The sequence below is a fragment of the Pinus tabuliformis genome, chromosome 7 (genome assembly GCF_031772625.1).
Source record: "Pinus tabuliformis cultivar Carrire ecotype Pingquan chromosome 7, CPIR1, whole genome shotgun sequence".
Lineage (NCBI taxonomy): Eukaryota > Viridiplantae > Streptophyta > Pinopsida > Pinales > Pinaceae > Pinus > Pinus tabuliformis.
This window is the reverse complement of record NC_142293.1, coordinates 433,668,156-433,683,019: the sequence shown is the minus strand read 5'-3', so window position 1 is coordinate 433,683,019 and position 14,864 is coordinate 433,668,156.

The window sequence follows — 14,864 nt, the reverse complement described above, 5'->3', positions numbered from 1 at the left end:
ACATCCTTTTAATATTATAGACCATATTCAAGAGAAGTGTGTGTGTGTGTGTGTGTGTGTCTCCAAGGAGGTCAAAGTTCCTATTTTATATAGCCTTTCTAAGAGGCTAATTAAGCCCTCTTAGGCTGACTTAGACAAGGTTGACAAACTTGTCCCTTGGAGCCCTCTTAACACTTCTAATTCACAAAATAATATGTGTTTCTTTGATACAAATGCCCAATAGGGTATTTAATAATGTAACAATTACCTTTGACTCAAGACAAATCCTATGAGCATAAAATGGATGCTTTGACCTATTGACCATTAACCCAAGCATGAAACCCATGCTTTATGAATAATTTCTTTTACAATTTTCTTTCTTCTTTTGATAAATACATAAATATTACATCATTATATGAGTCAAATGATAATTATGAAGACCAAAACTAGTTACATTCTTCAACATGATTCAAATTCACAATGTTTCAAAGAGATTTGAACCAAATGTCGAAAATTTTCTTTAAAAAAAATCCCAATCCATATCTTATTTAAGAAACTCATAACATAGGTGAAGGAATCTATTAGAAAAATCCCCAATTGCCTCATCAAGATTAATTTGTAGTTTATTAATCATTTTATGAACATCTCGGTAATCATACCTATCAAAGGCTTGATGAAGCACCTTGAAGAGTTGCTCAAATGCACTAATTGAAGCAGATGGTAAGGTATGACATCGTCAGTTAACTTGACCTTCAAGTGCGAGGATGAACAATTTACAAGAAACATCTTCATAATTGATTTCATAAGATTAACAAAACTTGAGAAAATGAGATGTATGCTCGACTATGGATATTTCACCCTTGTCATCAAACTTTAATTGAGACAAATTGTAAAGAATTTCTGTGGAGATTGAAAGTTTAAAATAGGATCTATTATAAAAAAAATCCTGAGAATATGATTTGGGAATAAGCCACTTGAGATAAGAGATTAAAAACATACTCAATGGGCACAACTTGTCATCTAGCCCTCCTTCTAGCGCCAAAACTGTTGACAGTGCTGGATTCTGCCAACAATAGGGGGTTTCCCTGATGAGAAATCCCTATTAGACCTCACACCATTTGGAGTACGAACCCCATACAGAGTATCGGCCCCACCAACACAACTCAGAGGTCTGCCTTGGTTGCAATGAATAACATAAGAGAGTATGCACATAACCTTTGAAATTAGCAAGTTGACACTATGAAACATCAATTGAAACGTGTAAAAGGAGGCTTTCATGAGAGGGGAGTAAAGAGTGAGTCCCTAGAAGGAAATTAATAGTACTATCCTAAGAGAGACACATGAGAGCAAGGAATGATTTGTTAATTATCTAGCGAAGTAGTTCAAATAGACACAACGATCATTAAAGAAAATACAACACACATCCAACAAGATAAGCACCAAATCCAATGACGTAGTTAAATTTTTTTAGTACATATGAAAATAACATATACCGCAAATGTCTAAAGATTATTTTTCCAATATTCACGATACATGTATGAAAGTGTTATAACTCAACAAGCTTCTAATGATTAAGTGAAAGATCCTAGTACATAGTTACAATGGTGAGACACTAGCTCCAATAGTGGAACATTAAGTCACTTCTTGCTTCTCCAAAAAATTATCTTATCTCCTATGCCAAGCTGGAGAAGCCAAGGCCATCTCTCCAGATTCTAAGCCTCAAAAAATCCCCTTTACTTGAGTTATGAGGTTTCTTTTATATCAAGAGGAATGACCTTTCATATCCCTTATGAATCTTGAGTTATCCTCATGACTCTTGGACTCCTAAGTGACCTTTGAACTTCTATTGACTCTTTGGTCCACATATTCAACACATGTACATTTTTTCATTTTTTTAAAATACATAATTACATTCCACAACATGTGGGAAAATACATGGACAACATAGGACTATGTGATGACACTTTGAGAGGCCATGAGTTGGCCACTATGACATAATACTTCATTGTAATGTATCCATGCCAAGTGCCTCTCCTTGCTTCTACTTCTTGCATTCTTGATGATAGATCTGATATGTACTTCATATCACCTTCCAAAGGGTCTTGCATCAATGTTGGAACCTTTCAAGTCAACATGTCATCATTTTGTCATGGTCTAGGATCTCTTAAGATCTTCGTGATGGTTCTTATTTGTGCTTCTTCTTTGCAAGTTCCTCCAGGTTTATTCTCCTTGACATCTTCCTTGAGCACCATCTTTCCATGTTTCCGTGGTGCACCTGCCAATGAAGTTCACTCATGACAAGGCAAGATCAGTCTGGAAAATCAGCTATTGTACCCTTACTTTGTTCATGGAAAAAGTTGATTGTGATGGGCTTGTGTAAGAGCTGAGATAGAGCAAGAGAATATTGTTGTGAATTGCATAATTGATCTCAACAATGGTTGAGGGAAGACACCATTGTTCACTAGAAATGCAGAATACGCTATAAGGAGGGGTTGTTCAGGGTCCAACACATTGATTAAGTGCAAGAGACAAGGTTGATGAGCTTGCTGACTGAAAGTGCACAATGTGCATGGCTCAAGGGAGAGGAAGGTAATGATAACACAACTGAGCTTCATAGTGAATAAGGGAAGGCCTCATTGTGAACTATAATTGTGCAATGCATAAAATAGACAAAGAAGGACAAGATGACTGCACAATGAGGGTTTCCAGTCATTAAGGAAAGTAGGACTAGGCACTATAACTATGCAATGTGAAGTGCTTGAGGGAAAAAATCCTATTATTGCACAATTGAGGATTATAGTGGGCTAGATATGGACTGATTTTCCACTAGAACCACACAATGCATAGATGGAGGGTCACTGCAAGGGAGGATTGCACAGTTGGCTAATGCAGGCAACAGAAAATCTAAGTCACTTTGCCTAAGAGATGTTCACTACACTATGAAGGAAGGAGGTCCTTGTTGTTAACTAGAAGTGCTCCATATACTATACAAGGTAAAATTGATCAAGGCTCAATGCAATGAGTTAGAACAATCAATAAGGGTTATTGACCATGCTTTGAAGGTTCTCGATGTGTAATGATAGGAGTTGACCTGAGAAAAGAATAGTGCCTAAATCCAAGAAGTAAAGGTTTGATCAATGAAGCTCATGAATAAGCAATTATCGTCACTTAGGGGTGGGTTAATACATTCATAACTTGTACTAGACAAGAGGACCAGTATATTGGATGGTGTTGTCATTGATGTCAAACCTAGGGCTTGAGTTTGACTAAAAAATCAGTCATTGATGTCAAACTCTTAATGAATTCTCTTATGTTTGTCTGGATTACATCAAGTTGGAACCTCCACTGTTGGATGGTTGAAAACCCTATTCCTAGAGTTTGGGTTCTCTGGAATAAGGATGTACCCTAAACTTGTTCAGGGTTTTTGACGTAGTAAATCACTAAGTTTCCTGGGAGATTCTTTTCATTAGATTCTCCTTGCCGAGTTGATTCCAATGGTATGTGGCATGCCTTAAGAGGCCTCCCAGTTTCAGAGATATTCTCATTTAAATTTGAAGCCCCAAACCTCTGGGCAAAAACCCCATAGGGTGACCATATGGTACTATCACCTTGGTTAAGCCAAAGGTCAAAGTTAAATATGGTTTTCAAATGATAATTAAAATTAAAATGAATATTAATATTAAAGTTAAAATTAAAGGAAACAAAAAAATGAATTTCTCCTAGAGTTACAGGTTTAACAAATTTTATTAAAACTATGTGTTAAAATATTATATATATATATAGACACACGCACACTAAATCTTTGAATTTTATTCAACCTCAATCTAGGTTTCCCTTCCTTAAAGTAATAATTTTTTTCCCTAAGTTATAGTATTTGTAAAAACCCCTACGAAGTCTATAAGAAAGACACTTGTTTCATCATACAAATTGATATATGAAATGAACATATTTTGAACTCTAAAATAAAACTTGACACTGCAAAACATAATGAAGAAATTAAGGTTTATGTTTTTCTTTGGTAGATGTGGGATTCATTGTATTAGGAATTCTTTGTTTAATTCAGTTAGGGACTGTCTTTTTTCACAAGTTCGGTCTTGCCTTAGATCAACAAAAGGATTGATCTATGGAGCTTAGAAATAGCCCTCGGACCCTGTGAAAATGAAGCTATAGAAAATGTGAGAGTAATTTGTGACTCGGTTTGAATGACAGTTTGGAAAGGCATCTTGTAGGAGGGAGACTAAAGGTTATTTTGGGTTATATTTGTTATTTTTCTTTTGGGAATTTGGGTTTCATTTTGATTGCAAGTGTAAGCTATCAGCGCTCACTAGGGATCCTTCCCACTAAGCTAGTGAAGCCAATTTGAAGTCCATTCTCATGCTAATAAGAGTAGGACCAGAACAAAAAAAATATTTCTTGAAATATCTATGGAATTTCTTACTATTCGACCCTTATTTAGGGAACTTGCTCTATGTATACACTATAGGACCCGCAAGGATTAAAAGGGGTTTGTAATTTGGCCTTGGAATGAAGTTTCAAGGTGCCTCATTTCCTGCATGTTTTTTTAAGTTAGTAGTCCAAGGACCCAAAGAGAATTTACCTTGGTTTGTGGCCGAGCTTAAGGATTTTCTTAGTAGTTTCTTGTCCAACAAAAGGAGCACCTCCAATTTCAGACCATCGTCTGCAAGTTTGATGTATAACTAGTTCGCAGATCTCTTGTGCATGAGCAATATTATAGCAATTGTTTATTCTTATTCAATGGAAGTATTCTCATTATCAAATGCATTAAGCTAATGATTATATTACAGTAAAATTTACAATACAAGAGAAGTTTACCTAGTAACTATCAACCTAAATCATTGAAATAAGCATAGCAAACCTAGTAATGTTCACAACAGAGCTAATATGATGATTAATATTACATATGGAATTGATTTGTAGTAACATCAACATTTGGTAACTGTAAAAATGTCGTTCTACAATGAGAATTTGAAGTGAAACTGGGTTCCATAATTTAGGGTTTTGCAAAGGCTACATGTTGGAACTTTTCTTTCATATTTACTCTAAACAACATTTTGTTAGTAAAAGTGTGTTTATTTCTCAGTGAAGGTACTATTAGGGTTTTCATATTGAATACCCTTGATGTGTGTGTAACAGTAGTAGTTCAAGACCATTACCTGTAGTAAGGAAGATAGCAATATTGTTTCTCTCATTTAGTGAACTAAAACAGTGGTCTCTATGATAATAATTACATGACACAAAATCCTATATTGCAATGACAGTGAAACAGAGAAACTTGATGATATTTTTTGTCATGTGAAAGTGCCAGATATTTGATGTGACAACAATATTAGCATATGTAAATGAAAAATGATAAGCTAGGCTACGATTACCTAAGACATTGTTGTGAGATAGCATTAAAGTGACTTCTATGTTACAATTAGTAGTAAAATAGTGGAACATTAGTGACCTCATTGACAGTATAAATGTAACCTTGTTGATATAAACATAATGACATGAAAGTACAGTTGATGATCTGACCTTGACAGATTTGTGGCATGACAATGATCTACATGAGAGTGCACTTGGTATTTCACGGTGTCTTTTGGTACTTGAAATTTTTCACTATACATGACAGTTTCTTGATGACATGACAGTACTTGATTGGCGTACCATAGTGACCACAACATACCTACATCAAAATGAATGGCTATTAGAAAATGACAATTGGCAATGTTAGGTTTTGTATAGAAACAACACTGACATTTAGAGTTCAAAATTGAAATCGTCATAGCTCGCCAAGAGAACTCTATCACATCCCATAAGTGTGAAGATAAAATTACACGACAAAAAAAAATAGATTTTTAATTCCGCTGGTTTAAAAAAATAATAATAATATAACAAAATGACCTGTGAAGGCTACCACTGCCAATCCCCAAAAAATTACTAGATATCCCTGGAGGTTGGCCACTAGACCCTTGGTTGCTTTATTCTGCACCAGAAGCATCGTAGGTCAAATGAAAACCGTGAGATTTTGGTGGTTATTGCAGGTTTTATCAGCGTTATTACGTTTTGTTGTGTAAGTGTAATAACGTTCTCGAACATGGAAATCTATAGTTGCACCACGTTGCGCATACGTATAGCATAATAACATTTTCATTACCTAGACAACACTTGTCAGTTTGCGCTTTGTGATTTTCAGTGGTTTCGAATCAAGATCCTTTGTCGAATAAGTAGGAGTTAAGGTGTTTAATCAGTGGATGTAGGAAATGTCCCTAATAATGGTGTGTTGAAAGAGTAAATGGCTCCTCTTTTCATTATTCCCAGAATTCTCAAACAATTAAAGGGTTATGTGCATTGGCAAGCCCCCACATCTATAATGCAATATAACGCTCCTCAAGATGAGATATATAAGGTCCCTCTCATCATGACCGGATCAACCAACAACCGTCCTCTTAACCACCAATTCAATATCGGGCAATTGAAGCTGATAATGTTGGAACCAAAACTAGCCAGAACATGTACGGAGCTACCTAGAGGTGGGAAAATGGTCTTGGTCAATCTCTTTGGCTCTCGGAAAAACCTGTCAAAGGCTTTGGTTCACTTCTACCCTCTTGTAGGGAGACTGTGTTTGGACGAAGATGGTATTCTGAAGGTACATTGCAATGATGTTGGAGTGGACTTCATCAAAGCGTATTCAGACATTGTTGGGCTTGCAACTTTGATGGATTATGACTCCTATTTTGAAATAATGCAGTAACTTGTTCCTTATGCTGATACCTTGAATGTCGAAGGGTTTTTTTCTCCCTATGGTTGGGGTTCAGGTGAGATGCAATGCCTCTTAGATTTGTGTACGAATATCGACTTTTTAAAATTACCAAGTATAGTTTTTGTTTTTTTAATATTATTTATGCTTCTTGATAATAATAAAAAACATCAAAATGTGAACATTAGTCCAGGTGGATTTAGTTTTATTCTAAGAGATGATTCTAGGGTAAGGTGGGTTTCTTGTGTGCCTTATTGAATATTTCTCTATAGGCATAATATAATGTTTTGAGGTATTTTTATGCAATTATTTCGGTAAGAATGAGATAATGATATGGCTTTTATATTTTCTTGGCCGACATGTATATATGATATAGGTATTTTAAGAATGTTTTTAAATATTTTTATGTAAGAATAAGTTAATGATATGGTTTTTAAACGTTTTTGTTTGTATATATTCATCTATATATAAAAACTATATGTTTTCAAAATTTATGAAATTTGATATAAATATTTTGTTTTTTACAACCTTTAGATGTAAATTGAAACTATGTTAAATATTTAAATTATCAATATAAGTGTTTAATACATTCAATGCATTGTTTAGATTCAATCCATTATTACAATGTTTAGAGAATAAAAAATTCATTCAAACTTAAATAGGATATTCATATAAGATAGGTCTTTGCAATCTAATTCTGATCACATAGATGGAAATTAGGTTTTCACTGTCATTGGCCACCATAAGATAGATTTGGAGGCAAGTTGTTTCCTTGTGGGTTGGTGTTATCACAGAAAAACACTCAAATTCACATGCAAGATGATGGTTGGATCTGCCTACCAAATCTCTCATAGATTTTTCCAATACACACGTCCATCGACAATGAGTATCCAAATTTTGTTTTCAAAAGTATGTCCGAATTCGTTTGGTGAAAAATGATTGTATGGTTGGCCCATTCATTTTAATGCCATAATCATTTTGTATACACGATAATAATTTTTCCAAAAATAATAGCTTCATCCTGCAAACTTTAAACTACAGTTATTCGTTTTGGCTAGCATTGAAATCAAGGTATATATAAATACTTTTCAAAGTATTACTTTGTGAAGATTATCTATAGATCTTTTATAGGAAAGTTTGTTTTGGGGCCATCCTTTTTGGAGCACAAAGGAGTTTTTATTCCAACCTATTGATCTTTCTTTATTTCAAACTGCAAATGTAAAAACATACTTTCAAAATCTACTTGGGGACCATTGTTTTATGTTTTGATGTTTCACAACAAGGGGCTCGGGAGGTCCAAAGTGGTTGATTGCTTGTGAATTTTCATTGGCCTTTACAGCAACAAAGGAGACCTTTTGAACTTACCCTTTTGTTTTCAATATACAAGAATCAATGCTTAGATTTAAATATTTTAGTTTCATTATACATCACATTTTACAGGCCAGTTATGTTTTTAGCAGATGAATAAATAAAACCCTACATCCTGGTGGATGGGAGATTGAAACTCTAGCAATCCATATAGAATTCATTATAAAAGATATATGTAAAGATGAGGAATTGAGTTAATCTTTCTTTTTCCCTTTTTTACATTTTTTTGGGATGGAATTCTAGGATAAGTAAAGAACGAACTTTTGATTTATGAATTTATAAATGACACCTTTATTTGTTTTTATTTTTCTAAATATTTTGATTCTTTTATTTTTAACTCTTTTGTAATTTTATGTTGTGATAAGATACAATTTATCTTGTTAAAATATGATAATAATTTACAAATATATGTCTTCTTAAAACTTTCTTAACTTTATTTTTCAAAATTTAAAATCCTTATACTTCACAGTTGGAAGGTTGTTTTTGGGTGATCAAATTTGTTAACATTCTGACCTCTGCCATTGTCTGGCAAAATAATTCCTCATACTTATCTAGTCTAGGGCCACAAAACCCGAGAAAGTTTTCAATGAAATAATTGAGAGATGGAATAGTGTTAGGACTGCAAGAATGTTTAAGCCATGTAAAGATGTTGACAAAGCTCAAATTGATTGGGTCAATTTGGGCTACAACACTACTTGTCATCTAGTTTTAGGAATTTAATTGATTTAATAGAAATATATTTGATTGAAAATAAAATGTAAAAATTATATAATGTTGTCAATTGAAATGTTTTTTTTTAGCTTGTCAATATCACAAGGCAGCATGAATATGTGCCCTTCTAATTGAAATTAAGAGCATCCCTTCAAATTTGGTCATTGGTGACAATATATTGTGCAGTGATCGTTTGATGCGACAAAATTGATAGCTAGGGCTTGATATGCAACCTATGTAGTGGCTTCATTGAGTAGAGGTAGGTTTCGTGAATAATGATTGAATTACAGTGGAACTTTTGAGTAGTGTGGTTGCCAGGACTTGACAATCATATACACATATACATACTATGCAGAGTGGAAAAACCTTCATTACAATTTCTTTATATAAATTCAGAGTAGAGGCAATCCCGTCTTAAATTTGTGAAACATGGTCTGCCAACTCATTAGGGTGGCAGGGTGGTGCAAGGAAAGTGATTGAAGTCACCTTCAAGTTGGAGCTTGAGAACACTTAAGGGTGGCAAGGTGGTTCTAGGTCAGGTTGTAGCCTACATAGGGCGTTGGAGCATCCGTCTAACTTCTACTGGTACACAGGGTGTTGGAGCATTCATTAGATTGGAGCCTAAGATCTAAGGCATTGGAGCATTATCCCAGTTGCAATTGATAAATAGGGTGTTGGAGCATCCTATAGGTTGAAGTTTGTAAATCAGGGGATTGGAGCCTCCTTCAGTTGCCGCTGAAAACTTGATGTAATTATTTTCGAAATACAAATATTAAGAAGCATTCAATGGTTTTTGACCCAAAGGGTGTTTTCCACATAAAAATATATGTGTCTATTGTCTTGATTATTGTGCATTTTTTAATGGTATTGTTTACTATTTATGTTGATGAAATGATAAAGATAATTAATGCTCTAAAATATTAAAAATACTAATTAATAAGAAATATTGATTCACCCCCCTCTAAGTATTTCCAACATTGTTGACACCTAATCATCAGGATTGGGTGAATAACTGAAATTGATATAAATAAATAATAGAGAATATGAGTAGTCATCAGGAGATGACATGAACAGTCTCTCCCTCATGTATATAATAAACACCAACCTAAATGAAATCAATGAATTGTTTCGAGCAGTTACTGCCTGGTCTGACATGGTATCAGAGCTAGCACCATTTTTGGCTTCCCTCTGCTTTGTAACTCCCTTCTGCATATTCTACCCATGTTCTGCAAGCTGACATCTCTGTCAAATCCCTGTGAAGTATCATTCATTTTTTATTATATTCGTTGAAGTGCGTTACTGCATAGTAATCTTACTGTTAAAGGAGTCGATTCGTTGCATTGGAGCTAGTTGTTGCGTCGAATAGTGCATTGAAGCCAAAGGTGTTGTGGTGTATGGTATTGCTTCTTAGAGGTGCTATTTCTCCCTACATGAATGGTATTATGTTAGAACACTGTTATTTTCGGGCACCGAATAGAGTTAAACATTTAGTTGTATGAATATATTGATTATATTATGCAGTGGTATAAACCCTTTCGCTGTACATTATGAGTGCCAACAATCACACGCTGTGAGTTGTACTCATGTATTAAAATTGCATCATACACCTCGGACATGGTATGTCCGCTCCTCTGGTTGACATAACACCCGCAACAACCATACCATACGCCTCCCAATCGTGGTTATAATAACCCCAGTAACAGATCCTAGGCCTGAACCCTGCGTGTTCCATAAAATATACAATGCGGCCCCTCCTCCACTTGTACCACCAGTTACCGTACCATCATTTTCTCCATACCACTTCTATTTCATCTAATATTTTCAAGGAATGATTACGTGTGGCGTCGTGGTGGGGGGTTTTGGATGTAGTAGGTTTTGTGGTGTTTGTATATTTTTCGGGATTTAAATGAGGTTTTAGAGATGAAATAAGAATTGGGATTTAAAGCACTTTCTGGAATTTTGAGGTGCACTATGTACTAAAATGGGCCTTTCGTGATGTAAGAGGAAAAACCTGCATTTTATGTGATTAATGTCATATTGATCTGGCGCTGATTTGGAAGAGATTTTTTTGACAATGCATAGTTGATCTGAATATTTCTTTGGGAAATGTTTTATAATAATCAATTTTCATTTAAAGTGTTTTGAAGACTCCGCCATAGTAAAGTGTTTTCCCTCCTTCATACACTGTCACAGTACCTCTGATATATACATCAAAAACGATATTTTACTACAGTGCCTTTTTTTTCTCTTTTACACAACAAGTGAAAATTGTTTTACCAGTAGAAGAGCAATTTTTTCCCACTGTACACAGATTTTACAATGCATTCAATCATATCTATTGTGGGAATAGTTCTCACTGGCAAGGAGAACTATCCTGAGTGGTCCCGGATGATAAAACACACCCTCATTTTCAATGAGTTGTGGAAAGGAGTGTGTGTTGGAGACGGAGACGAAGAGCCAGAACAGCCTACCTCAGACAAAGAGCTCGCCATTTGGGAAAATAACAACAGCAAAGACTATGCATTAATTACAATTTCTGTAAGTGAAGACGTGAGTCGCCATATTTCAACATTTTCAACTGCTTTCGAAGCCTTACAAAAGCTGAAAGAACTCTATGACTCACATTCTGCACTTGAAGTTGTTCCACTCATGATTAAACTCTTCACTCTTAAATTGAAAAATAATGATCCTCTTGCTCTTGCATCCGAAGTAAAATCTATAATGCATGATATCAAAGCCACTAACGTTGAATTGGATATTCCTCTTATCGCTTTTCTCAAGGAACTTTATCCTACTTACTCCAATTATCTTGAGTCACTGCAAGCAAATGGAAATCTCAAAGATATTACCTTTGACTCTCTTGTGAAAAAAATTTCTAAAAGAGAGAAAGCTTTTGGAAAGAAGACAACCCCTAAATATTTTGAAGAGGCTGTGTGCCTTGCTCATAAAGAAAAGAATTCTGCTCAAGATTCTTCAAGAGGAAGAGGTGGTCGAAGAGGAAGAGGAAGACATTTCAGAGGCAAGGGGGGCAGACAATCTCAAGGAGAAAACTTAGATTTGCACTGCATACACTGCAAAAGAAATGGATCACATGATGCCTCTACATGCAAGTTACCTTGGGACAAAATTGAGCAGCAAAGAAATCAACCAAAAGGTAAAACTAATGATACAGACAAAGGTAAAGCACCTGAATCCGCTCATTATGTTGTGGCACACTGTAATATCAGAGTAAATGAAGATTTATTTAATGCTTCACTTGCTTCTTGGAAAAATGATTGGTTGCTTGATTCAGGAGCAACGTGCCACATGACTCATAGAAAAGATTTTTTTGAAGAATTTACTGACAATGTTGATGGAGAAGTATACTTTGCAGACCAATCAAAAATCAAGTCATTAGGGCTTGGCACAATCAAGGTTAAATTGCTTGGTCTTCCGGACTTCCTCTGCATCATGTTCTATATCTCCCACAGCTGTAGAGAAACTTGTTGTCCTTGGTCCACATTCGCCAGCAAGGTCACTCTATTCATATGTTTGATGGCAAGCTTGAGGTGAGAAAAGCATATGACCACTCACTTGTCATGAGGGGAATAGAAGAAGAAAGGCTTCTCAAGCTGCAAGGTACCTCTACTCGTGCACAACATTTCTCATACAATTCTCATTATGAAGAAGGTACGCTTCCATCAAGTTTATTATGGCATGCTAGATTTGGACATTTGAACTATGACAACCTCCGCTTGTTGAAGAAAAATGGTGTTGCTAGTTTGCCTACAATTCCTAGGAAATTCAAGCAATGTGATGCTTGCATTCTAGGAAAGCATAGCAAACAGTCTTTTCATCATTCACATTCAAGAGCACATAGAAAAATTGAACTCATTCATTCAGATTTATGTGGTCCAATTCTTGTTCTTTCTACAAATGGAAATAGATATATGATGACATTTATTGATGACTACACCAGAATGTGTTGGGTTTATTTATTGAAGAACAAATCTGATGCTTTTCAAACATTCAAGAACTTTCATAAATGGATTGAAAATGATGCACAATCTCATATTGGGTCTATTCGCACTAATAATGGAAAAGAATACACATCAAATGAATTTGAAAACTATCTTCGCCAACATGCGATCAAACATCAAACAATTGTGCCTTATAATCCCCAATAGAATGGTGTAGCTGAAAGAATGAATAGGACAATCTTAAATATGGTACGCTCCATGCTCTTCTTCAAAAATGTAAAAATAATGTTTTGGGTTGATGATGTTCTATGTGTTGTATATATAAAGAATAGATGTCCATCTAATGCTATCAGAAACAAGACTCCCTGTGAAATGTGGTATGGGCACATTCTTTCGGTAAAGCATCTCAGGGTCTTTGGTTCCACGTGTTATGCCTTGATACCAAAGGTACATAGAAATAAACTTGGTGCAAGAAGTCGTAAGTGTATCTTCCTGGGGTATTCAAACACCTCCAAAGAATACTGTCTCTATGATGAAGTCAATAAAAATTTTGTTGTATCTAGAGATGTAATCTTTCTTGAATCATCCAAAACTGACAATGTTGTTGAGCAGCAACTTGATCGCTTGGATAGATTCACAAATGCAAAATCATTTCAAGAATTTGATAATCAGATTCCACATCTTGAAGGGGGGATTCCTATACTAGATCAACATGTGGAATCTTCTTCTGAAGCACTCTCTTCCCCGCATGAAACTCCAACAACGGATGATGCTTTAAGTGATGTGATTGATAGAATTGGGAGACTCAATCTTGATTCAGTCCCAACTCAATCAACGGAGCAACCTAGACCATCTGAGAAAGGTCCTCCAAAGTGGCTGACAAAGACACTTGAAAGTGTTCATTCTGATGAGGTTGGAAATACAGGAACTAGAAATTCAGACCGGAAAAATGGAGGTGATGTAGATGACTCTAATTCATATATTGATATGGATGTTTTTTATGACTGTGAATTGAATTTTTCTACATATTTTGAACCAACTTCCTTCAAAGAAGTTGCTTCTAATGATGAATGGAAACAAGTGATGCAAAAGGAGTATGATGCCCTCATAAAGAATGGCACTTGGAAGCTGGTTGATCCTCCATTAGGAACTAAACCAATTGGCTGCAAGTGGGTCTACAAGAACAAGTATAAAGCTGATGGCTCACTTGACAAGCACAAAGCCAGGCTTGCGGAAAAAGGTTTTTCACATGAGGAAGGGGTCAATTATGAGGAGAATTTTGCCCCCACAGCAAAATGGGCTACCATCCAAACACTCTTTGCCCTAACAGCTCAGAATGATTGGAAATTCCATCAAATGGATGTAAAGAATCCAAACGTATAACTCATAAGACCACAACACATATGCACTTGGGCCCAGTTGAATGTCGGAACTTGGGAATCAATGATTTCATAACATTTTATTTGGTTGTGCCTCCAAAACTTATGATCTCTAATTACTGATGTGACTTGGTCCACATGAAGAGGGAATGAAGGAGGGCCCGCGCGAAAGCTTTTAACATATATATCCTTTATTAAATTTCTCCACCAAACCATTGGTTATAATACATAAATCACACATATTCATGTGACCTGCCTTATGCCACTTGTCCACCTTGCTTTGGGCCCATGATATTGGGTGTTTCCCCGATATGCATATTAGAAGAAACCCTGATATGCTCCCCTATAAAATGTTGATATCGCACTGTTTGCAATCGTCGGTCACCGATCATCCTCTATTCTTAGCCCTTGGTTTTTTGACTCTTTATGGCCGTGTGCCATCCCTTGTATCAGAGCCCTTCAATCAGAGTTTTTAAATCAGAGGTTTAAACTTGATACAATGATTGTCCTCATCCTTCAATCTCCGATTTGCAAGATGACATCATCCTTATCCACGTGTCACCTTGTGAGTGGTGACACGTGTCACCCTATTTTGGCCTCTTTGGACCCTTAAAAATCCCAGATCTACATGCCACGTGTCCTCTGTATTGCCACATCATGATTACGTCAAATGCCACATGGTTTTATCGAGACCAATGGTATTCA